We start from the raw sequence: 15,627 nt of genomic DNA on the forward strand, positions 1-15,627 counted from the left end.
CAACTCCTGGGAACTGGCAGATTTTGTATGTTTCTCCGTTGTCTGTTATGTCGAAATGGAGATGGCCTCCAAAAAGCTCCACGTTTCAGCCGCTGGCAAACAAAGGAGTAGAGAATCCACCGGTTACACCTGCATAGGGGCAACAATTCCATAAAAAGGTCTCATGCTAGAATGTGCACTGTTTTCATCATCATAAAATAAAAAAAATGTATGTATTTTTTTTGAAGAACCTAAGTAAACAGCATCGGAATCCCTCGATTCCTTGTAAGTCTATTTTCAAAAAGAAGTTGACATCAGCAGAAAATCACTTGGCATGCAGGAGAGAAGGCTCACACATCATGACACCATAAACACGTGAACATCAGGGAGGCCAAACAATGTTCTGCATTCCTGCTTCTTTTCATTATCGGGCTTAAAAAAAAAAAAGATTATCGAAATTTGTGGTTTTCAGAAATACAAACTGCCTGCACTCGGGTGCGTCGTTTTTATGCAGTGCAGCAGGGGAATTTGAAGAGCACAGCTTTTGAACAGGATTTACTTCTTGCACAGAGCTTTCGCTGCAATTTTCTAAATATTATTAAAGTTGTTTCTTACCCTGACAATTATTCTTGAAGTGTTGCGCGATTGACCAACATGTTTTTCCAAAGTGTTTCCAATTCTACTCGGGTTTACTTCCGAAAGACTCCTGACCTATCTTCTACTAGTCCCATCATTATGGGATGTTCCGTTAATCACCTTTGTACTAAAAAGGTAAATGCAAACGTAGCATTCATCTTGCACCAAAAAAGGAAATAGTAAATGTTGCAATCATATTGAAATGGCTCATGTTAGTAATCAGGGATATAGGTGGTGTTTTGCTACTTGGTTAAGGATAAACATGCCATGTTTACCGAGTTCAGCAGTGGGGTAAACAGCAAGGGAAATTACAAATGTCTATGTCAGATAATAGCTGATATTTTGCTCTCTGCTTTCTGTTAGAGATTATAAGAAGTAAGCACAGGAAGACGCTGTAGATGAGCAAATAGCTGATAAGAAGGAATTGTAACACCACAAGTAATTCTACAAACCAAGTATCGAGGTATCAAAGGGTATCAGTTGTAATCGTGAAATATCCAATTATTCTCTATTCGATTAAATGTGCAAGGGACCATCTTAGTGTCCAGTAAGAAACAAAAACTCCCCTGTAAAGTCCCTTAATATAAAACACAAGTGCACAAACTCCTGATGTTGTCATGGAGACGACGGCACGTCATCGCTCTCAGACAGAGAGAGATGATCAGACTAAAGGTTCAAATCTGGTAAAGTTTTGTTGGAGGAATAGTGGGGAAAAAAGAAGTCATAATAACGTTGATGCTTTAGCATCCACACAACCTGTAGGAAATGTCCAGCAAGTCAGCCGGGTTAATGGTAAAGCACCAGTGGTTATTGTGAAGAGATGCAATCACAAATGCAAGAATGTTAACCCTTGAAATCTCACCAAGTGTGGGCTCCATTCATTATTTTTTTCATGTTGTTTTTTTGCCAAGTGCGATTCCCTTCCTCTTCATATTGTTTCCATGCAGAAAGCCACTGAATAAAAATAAAATGACATAAATGCTCCAACAATAAAAGGTAAAAGTCGAACAACTTTGTCTCCACTTCAAAAGGCTCAAGAACAGACGCGACTGATGAAATGTGAGCCTGTGTGGGAGTTCAAGGTGGCGAAGAATAAGACAGAACTCTGTCTGGTGTGATGAGGAGTTGAATCATAACAGCTCAGAGGGCGTGTTTACCTCCAGTACACGGCTGTCTGCGCAACAAAGCACAATAAGGGAGCCCAGAAAGCTCTTCCATCAGGATGACAATGTTGTCTGCCGGGAGGACACTTCAGGTCAAGAGGCTGAGGTGTACAAATACAGTGCAAGACAAGTTGAGTGGGAGGCTTGAAGGCTTAGGCACCGAAAAACTCATATTTGGAGAAGCAGATATGTGTGTGTGTAGGGGGGGTGGGGGGGGGGGGGGGGGGCGATGACTCTCTCGAGGATTTACCAGACAGAATAAATACAATGTCGAACCTGAGAAAGAAGCATTTTTTTCTCTCCTTTTCCCCGAGGTCCAATTAAATCTTCGTTCAGTGTGACCAATTAAATATGAGGCAAATCCATTGTGAGCAAAGTGATACTGATGCAGATTTTCACTTTCACTGTGACAATGTTGACCAACTTAAACACTCATTTTCATCATGGAGACGGTCCACGTCTTTGGGCGCCATGGAGACCAACCTACAATCTGTCACAATTACAATCTTTATACAATTCCCAGTGTTGACGGGTTTTTTTTCTCCTGTCTTTTGTCATTTGGATATGCTGGTAAATGGTTTTGTCCTGTTTTCTGCTGTGGCGTGTGCCATTTCCAGACATGTGATTACTGTCTTTGAAGTTCCTGCATCCTGATCCTAGATCTACCTCATCAGTTTAAGCAGAACATTTGCCATACGTGTGTAAAGTTTGGTTCTCTTGACTCGCTCTTGCAGTTTGTTTAAAAACTGTGATCTGGACATTAATTGCGTGTAATTGTTCAGCCCCACTATCTATTTTTCTCCTTGGAATGGCAAATTGTGTTTTCTCCCTTTGTATGAAGTGTTTTCACAGATCTGAAAGGATTTAATTCAATATGTGTCGAGAGAATACGCAAGGTCAAAATACAATGGATTTCAGACAGACTTGTTGCTGTATGTCAGGTGTGTTATAATGGATGTTCCCTGTTTGTACCTTGGGGAAGTGAACAGGCCCACGTTTCTGACTGGAATCATGTATATATAGATTAGTGCCAGCAATCAATATCACTCGTTTTTTAAATATTAATCAAATTTCATTTTGCATGAGAAAACAAACTCAAGAAAGAAGGGAATACACGTAAATGCACAGAGCCAGTCAAAGCCTCCAGGGGGCCCTAAGCAAAACATGATTTTTGGGGCCCTTCATTAATGTCAATAATACTGATCAATGATCACTCACACACCTACTATAAACTTATTTCATTTTCTATTTCGTTATTACGAGTACATTCGTAAAACTCAATGTGAGACTTCTTGTTGTTAGATGGTAATCCACAGTGATAAAGGTTGTGGAAGCAGATTTGCAAATTAGCAGAAAAATCTTACAATTAATATTTGGCAAAATTCAAACTCCCCCTACTGGCTGCACAGAGAAGCAACATATACAACCTCAAACCGCTGTACAGCAGCGGCTGTGTTGTTTACAGCCATTTACAGTTTATGAGTTTATGTGGCTGCGGATTGATTTACACTTAATATTTAAAGTGACTCATTTAACGGAGATATCGAGTTTCATGTGTTAAGGCAACAATAACTCTTGAACTTGTCCAGCTTCAATGATCACCTTTTGTTATCAAGAGATTATACTCCATGGTGTGCAGAATAACAAGATTATTAACAAACCTCCAAGTTCCTATTTTTTCCCCAGTGGTTTTAACCTCCAGCCTCGTCCTTGTGAACCGTTTTGGCTGTATCGGGTTCATGTAAGGCAGCCTCTCCTCAACCAGATCTTGTTTTTCTTGATTCATAACCACTGCGTTTCACATTCAGTATTGACTCCAGCTGTAAAAACAAAACAAAAAAGACACTTTGTTAATATTTTAGTTGCGTGAGAAGAGACAGAACTTTAAATGGATTAGCCACCCAGTGGCTAATCTGTAAAACTTCTTCACTTTGTTTGGTGACTAAGGCCACGTTTACACGACGACGTCTGAAGTGAAAACACATTGCGTTTGCGTTTTCATTTGTGAGAAGTTTCATGTTTATACGACAATGTTCTGAAAACGATGTCCGTTTTCATGGAAATGGCAGAAATGCCGAAAACAATGCAGTTAGCATGCCAGGCCATGAGTTGGCGCTGCTGGTTGTTTTTTGGACTTAAACCACACACACAAACAATTGGGCACAGAGAACAATACACATCAACAATGGCCAGTACACAGACATCTGTATGAAGATTTTAGACAAACTATTTACTGCAGTAGTGAAGTGCGGTGGCAGTGTTTTCAAAAAGTTGTGTTTCAGTTGCTCAGACCACTGTCGTCGCGTAAACAGACCCTCGAAATGCGAGAAAAGTTTTGCGTTTTTTATTGAGAAAATTGTGGTATAAACAGGGCCTATATTCTCGTGACTAATCCTAGTCAAGTCATAGTTTTCAGGGTCATGACGGATAAATCCATTTTCAGACCATCACACATATGTGTGTTCTTTGATTGGCATGAAACGTGGTTGCTTTGCAATCTCAACTGCGTGCTATTTTCAAGACATAGAAAACAGCAGTTCCGACATCGCGGATACAATAGAGTTACCGTTCTTGTTGCTAAGTAACAGGTGGTGACAGTGCTCTCACATCAATCTAAAGCAGCGGCTACAGCCGAAGGTAATGTTCTCACAGTGCACACAGGTGTGTGTGTGTGTGTGTGTGTGTGTGTGTGTGTGTGTTGCAAGGTCACATCTGAGACGCAGCGAGACACCTGACAGATGGGTGAGGACACACAAACACACAACCTGGGCTATAAAGTGCCGCAGCGCAAATGACAGAGGTGCTGTCCTCGCCGCATTTACAGCTTTCAACACCTCACACAGCGAGGCTCCTGAACCCACACCACAAATTCTCAGCCATTCAGCTGACAGTCTAGTGCTGCATTCACTTCGGCCGCAGTCGTACCGGATGGACTTTTTAATGCTTCTATCACGCTCCTTTAAAAACAGCCTGGAGGATCTCACGCGCTCGTCGAAAAGTGCCCATTGCCATGGAATTTAAAGGCTCTTGTTGATACTGTGTTTTGAAAAATCAGTGGCTGGGGAGAGAATGAGGTTTCTCAATCTTACTCACTTGAGTCCTTTTCATCCAATAAAAGCACACCTCGAAGGCTCCTGTTTGCACTATAACGTTTCGAGTGAAGTCGCATCGTTTCTGCATTTTTAGTTTTATAAAAGTTTTGTGTTTACATGACAATGCCCCTCTGATTCCCCAGATTTAGAGCACAGTGGCAATGCTCGTTTCAGTTCCTGTGATACGTAGTTTTTTTTTACAGGAGTGGGTTATTAGCCCACCATCCAACCCCCAACCAGAGGATCCCTCTTCCTCTCGACTTGTTCAGTATGGGTGGCCCTACCAGGAGTATAATGCTCCAGCATCAAAGCCTGCATTTTTGCTTCTGTGGAGGCAACAGTGACTCCGAATGATGCAACATGTTACGTTACCCAGCATATGTCTTTTTCATGCTTGCTCTTTTTTTTTTATTTTAGAGATCACAATTGTGCCCAACCTCAATCCGCTCACATTCCAACAGCAAGGCTCCATCTGAAGAGTCGGGCTCTGCTGAACTGACCCCGAAGCGCTCTCTCGTCTCTTGTTTCTTGAATTTTGTTTCAAAAGGTTCAGCATCTTGACTCTTGAAATTCCCTCAAGATACAATTTAAATCTAACTTTTTCACTTCATTTCAAGAACATATAAGGATTTAAATGATTCACACATAAATGCATTCTGTATTTATTTATCAATTTTCTCACTTCTTTCAGCAACATTATGGCCACTTGATGCTCAAACCCACACATTCACATTTGCTTGTGTCATTCATGGATTTTTTTATTTTTTTTATAGTTTACTGACGCACGCACACACAAACATTTGCACACGTATACATATAGACACACACTCACTCCGATTAAGCCCACCATGTGTTTGAGGGATTAGGTTGTGCATCTCTGAAGGGGCACGCCATACCATCTGTCAGGGGCTGGCTAAAGAACACACACACACACACACACACACACACACACACACACACACACACACACACACACACACACACGCTCAGCTGAGTCTGATTAAATTCACTTGGCTGCAGACCACCTCAACTGGCCCTGCAGGGATGGTAAAACAACAATGGGATGTGCATCTTTACTCTGGATTGCATGTTAAGTGCTCAACAGATACGTGGCCGTTGTGGAAGGCGCTCGCAAGCAGAGACACACAAACGCACAACTGCAGGGACACTGCAGTAAGGCTTAGAGTGTGATCTGCAGGCCGCTTTTAATTCATTTGCACTGATGGAGTAAAGAGGGTATTTGATTTGCTAATGCTTTTCAGAGATGTTCTATACAATAACCCACTATGCCGCAGCATGAATTAATGTATACCCTGTAGGATTTTCCTTGTTGTTTTGTTTTCTTTGCTTCACTCCGAGTGTGTGATCGTGCAGCGGACATGTTGATACGGCTGCGTTTGATTTAGAAGCCAGAACATCATTCTTGCACAAAGACTATTAGCTCACAAGCCTCTTCTTCACACAGGGTTTTGGTCCCAATTAAAAATAGGGATTACTCTTAATTAGAAGCAAAAACAGTGCAAAGCTTGGGTGGAAAAAAAAAAAATTGTGTATTGACTCACAAACCGAAAAACTTTTCAAGTCTGCCTCGTTTCCTCCTCATTTTTAAGAAAGCCAATGTTTCTTAACACCCTCCATGTTGTGGGTCACACTTCAGCCACGTAGTCGTCTACACGTTGTGAATAAAGAAATAGCAAGCTATTTGTAAAAAATGTTTTGCCCCTCTTGATTTGATTGGAGGTAGTGAGACCTCTGTTCCCTGGAGTCTCATTTAATCCTCTGTCAGCTTCTTTCCTGCTGATGATGGCTCAGGTCGCAAATGAGCTCAGTCGCCAGCAACAAGTTTCAAAACAGTTGAGACTAAAGGCAACAAAAGTCACAAAACTTCAACCAGAATCAGAATCACTTTATTAATCCCTGGGGGAAATCTTTTGACATGGCTCCACACAGAATGTAATGATTTTAGTAAATTTAAATAAGAAATATTTCTTTAACTAAAAGTAAAGTTAGATAAGAAAAATAATCCAACTGTCCATATATACAATGTTAATCTCAGCTGTACTGGCGGAGCAGAGCGGGCTTAACAAGCAACACAACTCACATTATTAGTGAGTTATAGAGTCTAATCTGTGGGTTTTGTTAGTTTCACAGTTGAGAGTCTCCTGTAATATCAATCCAACTTTGACGTCCGTCAATACAAATGTCTGTGTACTCGCCATTGTATTATTCTCTGCTGCATGCTGCTTCATTACAAAAACAAACAACAGCGACCACTGGTGGCCCAACATTAAAACGTCATTTTCAGTGTTTCTGCCCTTTAAACCGACACCATTTTTTAAAATGTTGTTGTGTAAAAGTGAAACTTTTCTCACGCGAAAATGCAAAAAATATGCATTTTCACTCAAAACAGTGTCAAGTAAATGGGGCCTGACATCAATGGATGCAGGCTTCAGACACAAGTCCACGCAACAAAAAAAACGGCAGATATTTCCTCTTAGCTTAAACAACAGGCTCAGTTTCAAAAGAATATCCACTCACATAAAAGTTATAATAATATTGAGTTCTTTACACTTGTCACAGCATCCTATCCATTATGCAAATTAGGTTTGAATGTGTTATGGTTCCGTCATGCGCAGGTTTTTATACTTTGCTCACGCGCTGGTCACACCGGCAACCTTAACTTGTTTGGAAAATGTCGAAGTGAGACTTACTGCATGAGCATCCATCAGTCCAACCTCCACAGGTGAACTCTTCACCTGCCCATGTACAGAAAACGCTCCTTCATGAAAAGCCTTTCTACAGTGACCATTCATTACATGCGTGTTGCCTCCCTTTCTTTGAGTAATTGCTTCGCTGTAAGAGCCTTTTTCCTCTTGGTATATTTCTGGAGGTGTTCGGTCCTTTGGGACTCATCAGGCAACATGCAGCTCCAGCTATCAAAGGCAGTGACCTGGCGCTCGGGAACAGCTGTCCTGCTTTGTACGGCTGCATGTGTTGATCGATCACTCCACAGAAACAGAGCCAGCAGGAACCAAAAGGACCTGCCAACGAGCTTCTTCCCAACACGCGAGAAAGTCTGCATAAAGTAGCCGTCAAGCTGCTCCAGTGTGTTTCTCGTGATTTAATGGTGGACAAAGAGTCATTTTGATGACTGAGATTTGGAAGCTGTTTGATCAGGAACGTAATCAGAGCGGTGGGGAGCGGGGGGTACAGGCATTATCCAGAGATTATTTAATTCATTCTAATGCAGCTCATGAAGATAAGAGAAAATACATTAATAAATTTAAATCTATTAACATTACAGTATGTAAGACTTGAATAGTCCCACTCTTGTCTGGGTTGTAGTAGTTGGTCAATCTTTTATGCGAGTTGTTGGTAGTAACTGCAACATCAATCATTTGTTCCACTGTTTGAAAAATGCTAGTCTGATGGCTTAATGTACACAAAGAATTAAATGTTTTTAAGTGTGTTCAGAAACCTTTGGTAGATGGTGGACTTTTTTCTTCTTGTTTTTACAGTAAAGTTTTATCATAACTGCAAACAGACTGCATGCAAAACGGTTCCTACACAAATTCAGAATGTGGATAATTGAGAATTGGTGTCTCAAGGTACATTGTAGCAGTTTCTTCATGCATAACGCCCAACTCCAATTTCTTTGTCACTTAAAGTGGCGGGTACACAGAATTAGACATTTCCACAACAATGAGCCGTGAAAACTGCTCGTTTTTGAATTGTGGTTTCAGAAACATTTTGTGCTCACATAGCAACATTTTGAAAACGATGTCTATTTACACGTAAATGGCAGAAATACTGAAGACAGTGTAGTTACCATACCAGGCCACGAGTTGGTGACGTTGGATATTTTTGTGATGAAGCCACGCATATGCCTGCAGAGAACAATGACATTGGAGAAATACACGGACATTCGAATGGAAAGATGAGGAAGTTGGATGAAATTCCGGGTGACTCTCAACTATAAAACTACCCAGGAGAATATGGACTGGGAGTCATGACACTCTAGAGGGCGCCATTGTTCATGTCAGTCCACTCGTGCGTGTGCACTCGAACTATTTACGGTCGAGGTATGAGGGCATACTTGCGAAGTGGCAGATTCTCTGCAGAGAAAAAAAGCTGCTTCAGCTTTAAGTCAAACTAGGTGGGAGATGAGAAGAAATGAATAAATGAAGATCGTTACTGAATAATAAAGCAAGCAAGTAAGTCAGTAAATAAGTAAACAAATAAAATCCGGTAAATAAAAGAGCGGTGTGTCATGAGAATGCTGTGATGGATAATTACTTTTAGGAATAGATTTATAACTTGGAACTCAATGGAAGACAGGTGTTGCCAAAGTCAAGAAGCCCGATTTATAAGTAAATAATAAGTGCATATGTCCTCAACCAATGTGCTTTAGAGATGCAAACAAAGACTCTGCTGCAGACTCTGAAAAACTAACAATTTTTTTGCTCCTAGATTTTTGGCACTCTTCTTTTCAACAAGCAAAGTGTTTGTGTCCATCTGTGAGCAAAAGCTTTTACTTGTACTGTTGCTCAAATTGCCCTCATGTATAACAATAGTTATTATGTTTGACATTTGCAAAATCTTATATGTTGGGCCCTGATTCCATGCGGCGCCAATTTCGTGTTGGTATTAAATTGTGAAGACGTGGCCTAAAAACATGACAGACTCCTCAAAATAAAAACATTCAAATAGATAATATATGTGCTACCGTTCCACGTTGGTTTTCAATTTTTTTTCCCTAGAAAATGTGAAAAGGAGAGAGAAAAGTGTGTTGTAGTCATACGGAGAGTGTTCTGGGAAGAAACATTAGAAATTATTTTTTTGTATTTTAGTCCAGCCTTGCAAGTTTGAATCCCACAGTAGACACGTCCCCAGTGTGGGTCCCTGAGCAAGACCTCCATCAGCTCTCCAGAGTACTGTGCTGTACTCCACTTAATATAACACTTAACTGGACACTACAGTGACTCACCAACACCAATATGGCATCGCTTGATTTTTGCATACTGGCCCTTTAATACATTAGTATGGAAAATGTGATGGATGTGGATATATATAATGGTTTGTGGATTGATTTCAGCCTTCATTGCAGAACTAGATAAATGTAATTTTGAGCTTGACAGTAATTATCACAATAATAAGATCACTAGTTCTTGAAGTTGCCCAAATCGATATTTTCTCTTAAAATGTATATTTGTCCTTTTCACCCGCCTCCGACTCTGCCTCCATTTTGAAAAACAAAACAAAACAGAAAACAGCAGGGAGCCAGGCAGATAAGAGAGAGACAAAGTGGAGGTAACACAGGAAGAGAGGGAGGGACACCGCGGTTGTCTATCAACCAGATAAAAGGAGACGGGGAAAGAAAGTCAGACAGAAAAATGGCAGGAGCAATACGAAAGTGAGTTGGGAGCGTTAGCATGCGGGTCAGTCGGCAGGGAGAGACGACGTTCGTCAAGACTGCATCAAAAATGCAAGGGCTGCCTCTTTGTTTGATTTGCAGATGCATTAAAGACACATATAGAATGGCTCTGATCTCCATGCAGCTTGACAGGTGATTGCTGTCGAGAAGTGACACACACACACACAAAAAACGGCTCAACACCGACTCCTCCCTGAAAAATACAACACCACCAACACAGCATCTAATCACATGTTAAGTCGGTAATTAGTGCAGATAGGAGACAGATGCAGGGCTTTATGGCACCACAGACCCCTGGAGTGTCAAGGTTTAGCTTTAAGGTGGGGTGGGTGGCGTTGTGTGTGTGTAATCTGTGATCTGTGTGTGCGCCTGCTGCAAGTTATGCTCTTGCATGCAGGAGCCTTGGAAGGATGTTTCGGTAACTTTACATGCGCAGGCTCATGTTTGTTGAAGTGCAAAACAAGATGTCTTCAGTTGAGTGTGCCTGTGTGTTTCCCTGCTAAAGTCATCCCGTTATTGTGCTAATATTCATGCAGGAGCGCTGCTTGTGCGCTCGGCTGTCACAGCAGGCAATACTTCCAAGGGTGCAGCTTCTTGTCGAGCGGGGGGGGGGGGGGGATGCATCCCTACAATATAAATCATTCAATTTTCAGTTTACCAAATGTTTTAATGTGAGACTACACTCCAGGTCATAATTGGCAATTACAAGTTGTGATGGAGTTAAATTCTGCAGGGAAATTAATGTAAACTAATATGTGTGTCTAAGTCTTCTTGTTTACATACTTTACAGGGATCCTACCGGCATTTGACCCAACGTGTGGGGACCGCAGTGTTGTAGAGGACAAAGTTATTCCATATTTTTTAAGAGTTACGATCATGTATAAATGTGTCTCGGTTACGGTCAAGATGATTGTTAAATTGTTAAACAGCTTGTTAAGGGAAGGTTAAGAACAAGCTGAAGATTTAGGAATTGCATGATGGAAGTAACTCGGCACTCGGTGTGTGTGTGTGTGTGTGTGTGATGTGTGTGTGTGTGTGTGTGTGTGTGTGTGTGTGTGTGTGTGTGTGTGTGTGTGTGTGTGTGTGTGTGTGTGTGTGTGTGTGTGTGTGTGTGATTAAGTGCTGGTGAGGAGCTCAGAGGAGATGCAGTCAGATAGCGTCTTTGCCACAATGCAGTGAAAAAACAGCCAGCAGAGAGAAACAGACCATTTGCCTGGAATCCTCCCGACTGATACTCTGTCAACAAACTCTGAACTATCTTTTACCAGGAGGGATAAGAGAGGGAGGGAGGGAGAGGTGGAGTGGTGGAGAGTGAGGGAAGGGCGGGGGGGGGCGGAGAAGAAGGGGTTGGGGGATGGAAGTAGAGGAGGAGGAGGGAGCAAGGGAATAAGATAAAGTGAGAGGGAGAGGAGGAGGCAGAGGGAGATGCTCTGCTGGAGAAGAAGAAAAAAAAGAACTTGGTGACATTTTCGACAACAGGCTGAGCAGATAGAAAAACAGCAACAGGAACAGACAGTGAGAATACATTACATTAATAATATATTATAGCTTAACCATGATTTGCCTTGACGATCTGCTTGCAGTCATTTCGATTACCTCAAAAGGCCAGTGCAGTATTGTTATAGTTCCAGTATTCTCGGCTGAAACGAGACGATTGGTATCGGTGTGTACACTGTAGTACACTTTTGGAGTCGTGAAACGGTTGGACCTTCCCAGCATCCTGATCTGTGTGGATACTCCAGGTCCTGGAGGAACACTGTTCTGGCTGCACGGTTTTGATGTCTCCCTGCACCAACACACCTGATGTAACGAGAGGCGTGCAATCAGGGCTTCTGCAGAGCTTTATGATGACACATTCAGGTGTGTTGAAGCTGAAAGATATTGAAAGCGTCAGGATCGTGGACCTCCAGGATGAGGAGCGGCTCCCTCTGATCTGGAGTGATGCAGCAGGAGACAAATAGCCTTGATCATTTTCAAACCACTGAAATTCTCGGGATGCTGGGTAGGACCTCTGCATCAAAGAACTGAGTTTCAGCACTGAACATGTAGAATGTAGAATTATTTCGAATTAAAGAAGACTTTCCATTTTGGATTCAGTTCATCTTATTATGTTTATCAAAAGAAACTGTCTTTATGGGGCTTCTTTTTTCTTTTTTTTTCTTGCCGTGGCAGATCTATATATCGACTTCCAAACTGAGACTTTGGTTTTGTGTAGGTTATTTTACGTTGGCCAATAGTAGAATATTTCAGGGAGACCCTGATCCAAGCTTGTTTAAAGTAGTACAAGTCTTACTACTGACAAGCAGAACTGAATGAAGAACACAACAATAATCAAACATTTTGAGATGGTTCTGGGGGATCGCAGGAAAGGTTTAATCTGTGGTTAAAGTTCAACAATGTATTCATCTAAATTAGAAGTGTATAATGGTTTTAGTTTCAAAACTTTTAAAGATAGCTTTCAACCTTTTACGGACATTACCAGCTTTGGCTTTGTTGATTGAGCAAGTCGTCTCTCAATTGAAATGTTGCCGGTTCGATTCCCTTCTCTTGATCAAGACACTGAACCCCCCAATTGCTCCCAATGAATGGACGCAGTGCCTTGCATGGCAGCCGCCTCTTATCGGTGTGTGAATGTGTGTGTGAATAGGAAATTATGATGAAGAAAAGCGCATTGGGACTGCTCAAGCAGTGGAAAAGCGCTATAAAAGCAAAATGCATTTACCAAATTGTAATACAAACAATATGATTTACATCCCTTAACTAGGTTGAAATGGCACGGTAGAGACAACAGTTACCCTAAGAAGATTTAGCAATCTAGATTGTTGGTCAAAAATCTATTTTCTGAATAACAAAGAACACCGATATGCAGTGTATACAATTCAAGGTTCTTCAAAGAGTTCGTTTGAAGAACTTTGCACCTGCCTGCATGGGTGGTCTTCCAGATAATTATCTACCCACGCTTTTGCTTTGTGCACCAATCTGTAAACAACTATTGTTATCTCTGGGTTATCCTCACCTGCAATTTGCTTGATGGCTGACATCACTGAGGTTAAAATAGTGAAAAATAATCCTGCATTTCTCCTTGTATCCACATACCTTGCAAAAAAGACTATCCTTATGTGCTTGAAATCCAAAGATAGACTTTATTAAAAAAAAAAAAAAAAAAACTTCTACAGGTTTGCCTCCCAGGTATGAGCTCTGGGGTTCTTGGGGTCCTCCCAGGTCCTTACTTGGTGGGGTCTGGGGCCCTGTTTCCTTTCACCTTCAAGCTGCCCCTAGTGTCTAATTGGTAGTAACTTTTAATGTCTTTCAATGTTGTGAATATACAAATAACAATATAATCAGCAAGGTTGTGTCTGTCTGATCAGATTTCTCACTGTTTGCATAGATCGTCGAATTGGTTGTGCTTTACACTTCAACCCCAATGTAGTGGTCATCCAAAGAGTCTCAAATTATCCACAACACATCCACTTACGCTCTTCATTTTTTGTTGCCTTCATACCATTAGTCACTTTCTTTCCATTAATCTTTTAAGGAATTTATCAGTTACCCAGTGCTTCCTCACATGTTTGCTCTGCCCTGTGACCTTCTGGATTGGCCCCATAAAACGCCCTGAACCTTTTACCCTAATTCCTTTTAGAATGAGTGTATTTAGTCAAGCCGCTTTTTCTGTTTGTGCTTCTCACACCTGGAATTCAATACCAAACACAATACGTGAACTCCCGACTCTGACCTCTTTTACCAAACATCTTAAAGCTTGGCTATTGGAAGAACTACACTGTTGTCACAACCCTGCCTAAACTTGTATATTTGTCTAATTGTTGGGGTACCATCCGCAATTTCTACTGAGTACATGCATAAACATCATTGTTTTATTCTACTACTCCCGCTTCGCCATTATTAGTTTTGCTATTTATTATATCTTTATTTACCTTTTAGGTATTAGGGCTACGTGCAAGGCAAGACGCACTTTCTATTTCTTAAAAATGGGTACTCCCAGTATCATATAATTGCCATTGCTGGTATTTAATTAATGTAATTTGTATTGAGTATTGTGGACTTAAAATAGTACTTTATATTTATTGTGCAATCGGGGAATCTGCAATATGATTACGCACTTTAACACTTCAGCACTCTGCACTTTAATCAGCTCTTCGATGTCTAATTGTAGCATTTAACACTAGTGAAATATGTTTGGTCCCCTGACCCTTGGCCTGTATGTTTCATTGTTTTGGCATTCTTTTTTAAATTGTTTCTGTCCTATTGTGTTTTCAAGGACACATTTTCCTCTCTGTAATTACTCCTCCTGCTCATACTGGCCATGAAGGCAAACGGTACACTTTGTACTGTTCACTGTACACATTTTTAAAACTACTTCCACTCTACCTTGTGGATCCCAATCTGTCCATCCCCAAGAACTAATTTCTGAAGATTCTAGGTCAGCCTTTGGATCTGGTTCCACTCAATTCCCATTTATCCACAACAATGAAAAAGGCAGCCAGGGGTATTCTAATTAATTAATGCCCAAACTGAAGAAAGGAGAGACTGTTCAAATGGCTGAACCACCTAACCCTAACCCTAACCCTAACCCTCGCCATATTGAAGAAAATGATTAGCTTTGCCAACGAAGTTGGCCGAGAAGGTTATGTTTTCATCTGTGTCTATTTGTTCTTTTATTTATTGGTTTGTATGTCTGTAAGTAAGTAGGTATGTATGTATGTATTTTACCATCTTTCCGCAAAAACCTACTCGGCAAATTGCAGGAAATTTTCAGGGATGATTTCTCATCATTCAAGGACCAATAATTTAGATTTTGGGAGGTTAATGGTGAACCATTTTTGAATAAATCCCCAAAAAACTACGGAAGAATTTCATATACAAAGCGAATGAGAGAGGCAAGCGATGCTAACTCGGTTCCACAAACAAATATGGTATTGCCGAAGGTATGAGCGCCACCAATTGCACGTTCTAGTTTCATCATGTTGTCGCCATGATCTCATTACCAAGAGTTCACAATCCTAGGTAAGGGTTAGGATGTGGACCCGCTGATTAACAGAGACGTTTGGCTTACTTTCTCTTCACTCATACATTTGGAGCATATTCTGTGCACCCCATTCCGTTGAAAAGCATCAATACTGCGTATGGTGGTGCCCAGGCTCTCTTATTCATGTCTCCTCCTACATGGTTTGTGTTGCTAACATCTGGAAAACCGCACTGTGTGGGAAACGAATGGAATTCAAATGTCAATCTCATGCTCCATTGTCCTCTCGCATGTGAACAAGAGTTGACCTACCTGAACTCTTTCAGAGTGAGCAGCAATAAT

The sequence above is a fragment of the Lipophrys pholis genome, assembly GCF_963383615.2.
Source record: "Lipophrys pholis genome assembly, chromosome: 1".
Taxonomy (NCBI): domain Eukaryota; kingdom Metazoa; phylum Chordata; class Actinopteri; order Blenniiformes; family Blenniidae; genus Lipophrys; species Lipophrys pholis.